Below are 411 nucleotides of genomic sequence, written 5' to 3'. Positions count from 1 at the left end.
GAAACTAGAATATAAGACATGTTTTCAGTTATTTCACACTTTTTTGTGTACATAATACACAATTGTGTACATAATACATACATTGTGTACATAATACATAATTCAATATGTGTTAATTCAAAAGTTTGGACACACCTTCTCATTCAATGCGTTTCCTTTATTTTCATTAATTTCATTTTATTTACTAGGGCTGCACAATTATGGCCAAAATGATAATCACAATTATTTTTATCAAAATTGAGATCACGATTAATTATCACGATTATTTGTTGACCAAAACCAATTTTATTGTCTCACAGTCAATTAAGTTTTATGTTGGATACAAACAGCTGCAACACATGTAAAGGAAAATTATCTGAAATAAATAGCCTATGATATATATTTTTTTAAATGTATCTCTGAGAAAGCTTC

This window comes from Etheostoma spectabile, unplaced genomic scaffold (assembly GCF_008692095.1).
Source record: "Etheostoma spectabile isolate EspeVRDwgs_2016 unplaced genomic scaffold, UIUC_Espe_1.0 scaffold342, whole genome shotgun sequence".
In the NCBI taxonomy this organism is placed as follows: domain Eukaryota; kingdom Metazoa; phylum Chordata; class Actinopteri; order Perciformes; family Percidae; genus Etheostoma; species Etheostoma spectabile.
Note: the sequence above shows the minus strand (reverse complement) of the source record.